This window comes from Suricata suricatta, chromosome 1 (assembly GCF_006229205.1).
Source record: "Suricata suricatta isolate VVHF042 chromosome 1, meerkat_22Aug2017_6uvM2_HiC, whole genome shotgun sequence".
NCBI classification, from domain to species: Eukaryota; Metazoa; Chordata; class Mammalia; order Carnivora; family Herpestidae; genus Suricata; species Suricata suricatta.
Window position 1 is genome coordinate 82,854,840 of NC_043700.1, and position 7,266 is coordinate 82,862,105.

Sequence of the window (7,266 nt, forward strand, 5' to 3'; positions counted from 1 at the left end):
AGATTTTTCCTACTAAAACTTCAACAGCAATGATAAGTCAAATATAACTCTCAGAAATAGTTAATAAAAATGTAAACTTTGGAGTTAGAGCTGGGCTTAAATTTTGGCTCTCCCACTTCTTAGTGATGAAACCAAGGGCAAGTTATTAACCTTTCCCAACTTCGATCTACTTATCTTTAAAATAAAGCTGGCAATGGTCCCTTTATAAGACTGAAATAAGGATTATATAACCTCTAAGAATAGTGCCTGGACCACAGTAAATTCTTTAGAAATGGTTAATTATTCTTATGTTAATAGAATGCACAGTAGACACGTAATATATGCAATTAACCTACAAACTTTTTAAAGTCACATTTGCCACCTTCCTTTCCAAGGCAAGAGATTTTATTGAAAACAATAATAGCAGTAATGCAATGATAATCTTGGAGAGGGATTATGATACTAAATATTGCCCTTTTATTTTAGAAATTTTTGTAAGACAGGAATTACATCCTTATATTTCACTGTGTATTGTTGGTATTTGCTATTTTTTCCTTTAAAAATCTGCCAGGCCACTGTACTCTCCATCAGCCAATATTTTAACTATTTTTAAGAAACAATAATTCTTTTCATAATGACAGGAGCTGAGAGGCTTTGTTTAGATTGGAGATGGTAACTTAAGAGGTTTTGATCCTCAGACTCTTATCCTCCTAAATGGAGGAACATGAGCATTCTTAGGATTGTAAACAACTATGCCAGGAGTGATAATAGTCCCAAACTGGCTGCAAAATTGGCACTAGTATTGACCTGGTTTAAAGTGGCAATTGAAGACCAAAATATATGACCTCAGTAGTAACATTTAGGCTGGATTGTGTAAGCCACTTTTCTTCCTGCTTATCTGGTGATACAGTGTAGCCGCATGTAACCAAATCAATAGTAAAGTAGGAGTGGATTAGTGCGTTGGTTCATGGGCACACAGGAAGTCTATTCAGCAAACTAGAGTGAAAAAAATTAAGAACCATGAATCTGAATTTAAATTAGTAGTTCTAAGAGTTTTATTTTTTACTTGTTCAATTTAATTGTATGGCCCGGTCAGTAAAATGAGGAGGCAGCAAATATTCTGAGTAAAGAACATTTATTTTGACATATTGAAAGAGGCAGCAGAGTTCAAGCTATTTCATAGGATGTGGGAAGGGAGAGTGTCTGATATCCTGTATGACTGGCATTATGTTTAAAGTCAATTCCAAAAGTGGTGTTTTAAAAATACTTAGAACAAAGTCATTATTGGAGTAATAACTTTTGTGTAGATTACTTTGAAGAAAAATACCATTTAAATAATAGGTAGTTAAGAAAATAATTTTTTAAGTGTATTTATTTTGAGAAAGACAGAGAAGTGCAAGTGGGGGAGGGGCAGAGAGTAAGGGAGACACAGAATGTAAAGCAGGCTTCAGTTTCTGATCTGTCAGCACAGAGCCTGATGCGGGCTTGAACTCACAAAACTGTGAGATCACAACCTAAACAGAAACCAAGAGTTGAATGTGTAATCAACTGAGCGACCCAGGTGCCACAAATGATACGTAGTTTTAATTACACAATTTTGTTTCTTTACTCTGTGGCCTTTATTTATATATTTAGCTTTTCTCTTGAATACTATTCTTGTGCCACCCATTTTCACCATGTCACTTTATTAGGAGATGGAACATTCTGAAATCAATCATCAAAAACCCATTTAAATTCTCTGTCAAAGGAAAGCCACTTGTTACTAGTAGGCAGTCATTATGTCATTCTAGTCACTCTAAAACATTAGGCAACTTTCACGGAATAAGATCACAATGGATGCCTTGATTGTTTTTAGTTTCTATAAATAGGTACGTAATTTCCATCAAAGGAAAATGAACACCTTTCCTCCTAAAGTCGACTAGTAAGTGTAGGAGTAATCAAAGAAGTCAACTATGGAGCAAAAATCCAGTTGCTTATGATTTGGTTCATTTACTAAGTGAACAAATTTATTTTCTAAACTGCATCATAGGGAATAATAACAGGACTGGACATAATAAACAGGTGCATAAGAAGGATAACCATCAACTATTTGAAATATGACATTATATGTGTTTACCAAAGACTGAGAAAAAAGGTTGGTGTCTTTCAGGTCCTAGATACATTTCCCTAGATTTTATTTCAGTCTTTCATATTATGTTCTCAATTTCATTTATGTGGGTGTTCTTGGGAATTGTGAAAGACACAGAGTTACCACTTCTTGCTGACTAGCATGATAGAAGATCCTCAGTATATCCTCTGGGTCCAGTGCATGCCATTCCTTTTAAAAAACATATTATTCACCTTAATCTATTCTCTCCTCTAACTTTTGTGAATTTCTATCTCCCTGAATACTTGAGGAGTATAAAATGACCAGAGTGTTTTGTCAAATGTCTAATCATTCCTATGGCTCCTAGATTGTCTAAATTGCCCCAAAGAGAGATGACAATATTCAATAGGAAAATAATGTCATCATTCTTATTCACCACACATACACTAATAATGTCCTTGTTCTTTTGAACAACAGCATTACCTTGTGGGTAATTATTTCTTTTATTCTTACCAAAAGGCATTTAAAAAAACTAATTGCACACTACCTAGTCTCTTCATCACTGTGCTCTATTAGTTTCTCTTTACATCTTCATTTAATCAGTGCCATTTTGAATACCACTCCAATCTACTAAGAATGGCTGGCTACTTGGAAGGTTGAAAAAAATGGATGACACAGATTTAATGTTAAGTAAAACTCCCAAACATTTTTTTTGTCTTTATTAATGTGTATGGCACCACCTTCAAGGTGTTGACCAAGAATGTTATAATTCAAATCCCACCCAAGTTAATCTTTTAAAAATTATAATAGATTTTATTTTGTGCAATTAGTTTTCGTCTTCAGATCTCTACCTTGCTTTCTAATTTATTCTCATGGAACAATGAGCACAACCAGACAGGTTGCATCTTCCATGAGTTATTATGAAATAAAATGAAACGTCATAAATTGTGCAATGTTATTGACCTATTTTTTAAAAAAAATTTTAAATGTTTATTAACTTTTGAGAGAGAGAGAGAGATGGAGTGTGAGTGGGAGAGGGGCAGAAAGAGGGAGACACAGAATCCGAAGCAGGCTCCAGGTTCTGAGTTGTCAGCACAGATCCTGACGAGGGGCTCAAACACATGAACCAGACAGAACACGAGATCACGACCTGAGCCAAAAGTGGACGCTTAACCAACTGAGCCACCCAGGAGTCCCTATTTTTTTAATACAAAATTACCTCTCCCACATATACCTTGTTAATAGTAGGAGGGTGCTCCCTATCTAGTTTTCTTCTTTCATGTTCTAGTAATTTTTTCTTTCATTTAACTTATTCATTATTAATATTTTCTAGGGATGCATACTTTCAGGGTTTGCTGCATTGTTTTCTTTAACCAACAAATCTGGGCATACCTGCCTCCTTTTGATCCTCCCTCCTTGCAAAAGTTCTATTTCTCAGTCAATTTCAAACAAAGATGAAGAGATGGTCACCTCCCTGGATTTTTCAGAGTAGACTCTTATACTACTCCAAGGATTCTCTCCCCAACCTCTAGGCCTTAGAAATCATGATTCTGTTTTTTGTTTTGTTTTGTTTTCTTATTTGTACTTTTAAATGGTAGGTGTTGCTTGGAAGTTAAAATTCCTAGTCTAAAACTTTCAAGTGACAAGCCTAATAGAGATTTCATTGTCACTAGTACCTAGAAAATATACCACTATGTAATAATTAGTTTATTAAAAAAACACAGGCAAATTTGGTCATGGAAATTGAGCCAAGGAATTAAAGGAAACATGACAAATTGAGGTAAAAGAATGTTTTCTAATTAAGAAAAAAGCGATAGACATTCTAGATCTATGGAAATCCCTTTTCAAATAGTGCAAAAGCCAGAAAATATACAATTATTTCTCTGCCCAAAGAATGGCATGTGATTGGAATAACTGAGTAATTAGGCCGAGAAAAGAAACAATCCCATATTTGTGCTTTGTTCTCACAAGCCATTTCCCTTTGCTACAGCCAAAGGGCTATTAACCTAGACTCTGAAATTTTCAAGTAACCCCAAATCCTGTTTTCTATGAAAAGCTGAAATTCGCATATACTATACAAAATGACATTTCAACAATTGAACATATGAACTTGAGATCTTCTTACGAGGGGTTGATAATGAACAGAATTAACAGCAGCGTTTGATTTCATGGAGCAATTTTCATAAAAGGCAGAGCGCATTCTAAACTCCACGAGTTGCATTGTAATCAAGCCACTCTTGTAATGAATGCAGGACCTTAATTTATTGAAACTAATTTTGAAATCATGGTACCATACATACCATCCACTGTAGAAATAATTTATAAACATTAATTGCAGGAAAGAGAGGAGCCATTTGCTTCAAAGAGCCCATCAGCAAGCTGTCCTTCCTGTTTTATCAGTAAGCAAAGCTGAGAGCAAATAACAGATGGTACTGTCCCTTGGTGGCGGCACAGAGCACTCATGAAATATAGCACAATCTTCCTCCAGTGTGTTATGTTTTTAACAGCAGAAGATCAGAAGCAGGCGAGGTGTGGGCTAGGATGAATGACTGCTTCTGATGAAACATCCTTTTCTTCTAGGAAGATTCCGGTAGCAGATTGGGCTTTGGCAGGTGATCTTGGTGGCTTGTTACAGTGTCATTACAGAATGCATCTGGAAGATTCTGTGGAAAGAGACAGGCCTCAGAAGACCAAGGTGAAGCGGAGGCCTGATCTGGACTCTTAATGGATGGTGAAATTCCAGTTCCTTTAAATAGCCATCAAAGACACTGCAAAGCCTAAGCTAAGGCTGCCCCAGACACTGAAACTTGGGACTTATTTACCATCTGCCACAATCATTCTATTCTCTTGCAATATTTTATTCCACTTACTAAAACTACAAGAAGGTATTTGTGCATTTCATGTGTGTGGGTGAGTGGCTAAAATCTCTTTTTGCATCTGTTGTTTGTATAATCACATTGAAGGCTGTTACCAGGACTGGGGAAGCTGGATTTAGTAAATACTTTTTTCCCCTTAATGGAAAAATCTATCAGCCCAACTTTAGTGACTATTTTGAAACAGCTTTTTAGGCAGTGAGATAGGACGCGGTCCTCAATTCCACTAGTACATCATTTATTCATGCATAGTTCACTATCGCTCTTCATCAAAACTTTTCTAAATGTTTTCCACTCACCCCGGGATCCTAACTCCGACTCATTTCTTCAACATCGAATACTGTTCTTATCTTCTGTTAGAGTAGAAAAAGATCAAGACTATTTGAAAGAACTCTATAAACGACTGCAACCTGCATTCCTCCAACTCACAGCATCCCTGTCTTCATTAATTCTTTCCTTTTCCCCGATGTTAGGTAGAAAATTACCCTCATGAAGTTAATCCAAACGCACGTGTTCTTAATTTTGTCCAATTCTGTTCATTTTCAATAAATCCCTTAATTACTGAAATATTCAGCTTTTTCTCTTAAATGCATCCTCTCATTGACTTGCATTTATCCCTTATAATGGAACAGAAATAAAGCATTCCTTTCAACACTGTGTTGCCCTTCAAGCTACTATCGCTTCTATTCCTTCCTAAAAGATTGGTCTACAGTTCCTGTCATCAATTTCCTTCATTTGTTCTACTCCTGTTCTTAATACCATCTGATTTTCTGCCCCCTCATTCTTTGAAACTAATCTATAAGAGTACTCAATTCCCATCTACCAAGGACAATTGTCATAGTTTTATACTATTCTGCATCTGAGTGCTCTTTCTGTTTGGTGTAAATCCTCAGATTTTTACTTCTTATTGGCAAGCAGGGTTTCATGTTCAAGGATAAAGACATTCGATGCTCTGTATTTGTACACCCAGGAAGTTAGGACACAGCACCTAGTATTGGCTTGGCAGTCAAATGGTTCCCTCCCGGGGTACTGGAGAAATTATTCACAGAGAGGCAGTAGCAGGGCTGGAATCAGAGGTGATGATGCTAGTTATAGGGTCTATGGTGTCCTAAATTAAACTTTCTCTCTTCAGTGTTTCCCATGGATTATCTCTCTTGGCTCCTTCCTGCCTTCTGAGTCTGATTTTCCAAGTTTTCCATAATTCTGAAGGCTGTCTAATACCTTTACCATAAACTCCTTTCATCTGTAGCTTTTAACATTATTTGGTTTATGTTCTTTTGAGTTAAAGTCCTCACTGATACAGAGAAAGGTACTTGGGAATGGGTTTAATGTAATGGAGCCTTAAGGAAACGGGGGTTAGGAATGAGGATGTGGCTGGTTTTCAGACTGAGGCTGAAAGCAATGCAATTCCATTCATCTTCAGGGGCGTTGGCAGCCCGTTACATGCAGTGGTGAAAGAGCTAATTTAACACAGCCTCTGGTATCTGGAATGAAAGACTCCCTTGGAATCAAATGCCTATTCAAGGTAAGGCTTTGGGAGAACCAAGTTGCCAACTGTCATTAAACAGATAAAAGACTATAGGGATACTGGGAATGTTTTGAGAACATGAATAGATGACAAAGGTAAATGATAAGTTTCTCTCCTTAAATTCTTGATTATGGCAAAGACTGAATCTCAGGAACTTGGATAGTGCTAAAAGAGTCTCTTCATTCTCACAGCATCTTTCAACTTCCATGTACTTGAAAATGAAACTCGGGGTTTCATATGGTTGCTGAATTATAATAAAAATTAGCTTTAGTCTTGCTGTCTTCTTGTGTGAAAGTGAGAGCACGGATCAGAAAAATGTGGAACCCTCAGCATCAGAATCAGACCATATGAGCTGATTCCAAAGGCTTGCAATTCCTTGCATCTCCTCCACCCCCACCCGACCCCACCCCACCCTCTGTGGTGGTGTGCTGACCCAGCTCTTTGTGGCTCATGAGGGCAGAGCGTTTATCTCTTCCTACTCTGTGTTCACTGGGACCCAGTATCACACTGACCGCTTGAAGACAGCCACAGAAGTATTTTAAATGCTGCATATCAGGAGGCCCCCTCCCCGCTTACTGGAGAGTGGGTTGTTAAATATTTACTGGCACATCGCTGTTCTTAGGATTTCAGAAGTACTTCCTTCATTATTTGATGGCTCTGTCTCTTCTTGCTTGGAGACTGTATTCCTTTTTTCTCAGGGGCTAACTTTGTAAGAGACAGCCAATTCATCCCTTGGAAATACAGAGGAGAACTTTTTCCTTCTTCCCTTCTAAGTTCTTTGGTTGGTCTCATAATTAAAC

At 37.2% G+C, this 7,266-nt stretch overlaps 1 protein-coding gene across 2 annotated transcripts in view; it reads left to right on the top strand.

Moving 5' to 3' along the window:
* SLC7A11 (solute carrier family 7 member 11) overlaps window positions 1-7,266 on the top strand; it is a 165,918-nt gene that overhangs the window by 119,412 nt on the left and 39,240 nt on the right. The window contains exon 13 of one of the 2 annotated variants that reach the window (XR_003909327.1): window positions 4,646-5,482. The exons of the other annotated variant lie outside the window; for it this stretch is intronic. The gene's annotated coding sequence lies outside the window, so the exon portion shown is untranslated. Of the gene's footprint in view, window positions 1-4,645; window positions 5,483-7,266 lie in introns of those variants that run through there. 2 annotated transcript variants of the gene reach the window in all.